Raw genomic sequence first — 435 nt, forward strand, 5'->3', positions numbered from 1 at the left:
AAGCAATACTAACTGATGTTAAGCCAGGGGTCATAGGCATAGTCAAAATGCACAGCAATGCTCCTTTTGTTCTTAGCTGTCACTTGCTGTATAACAGAGTACTCCAAACTTAATGGCTTAAAATGATACACTTTGTTGTGTCATCGTCTCTGTGGACCAGGAGTCCGGGCTTGAGTTCTGGCTCAGGGCCCCTCAAAGGCGGTAATCTCTCTGTCAGCCAGGGCCACAGGCATCTGCTACGGTTAGCATCCACTTCAGAGCCTACATTTGTGTGGTGGTTTTCAGGACTGAGTTCTCCCTGGGCTGCTGGCCCAAGGCTACCCTCAGTTCGTGGCCACATGGACGGACCCTTGCCCGTGGCAGCTCGCTTCAGCAAAGCCAGCAAGAGAGACAGGTTGCTGACACAATGGAAGTCGCCATCTTTGTGATCCAATC

This window comes from Bison bison, unplaced genomic scaffold (genome assembly GCF_000754665.1).
Source record: "Bison bison bison isolate TAMUID 2011002044 unplaced genomic scaffold, Bison_UMD1.0 scf7180017864518, whole genome shotgun sequence".
Classification (NCBI taxonomy): domain Eukaryota; kingdom Metazoa; phylum Chordata; class Mammalia; order Artiodactyla; family Bovidae; genus Bison; species Bison bison.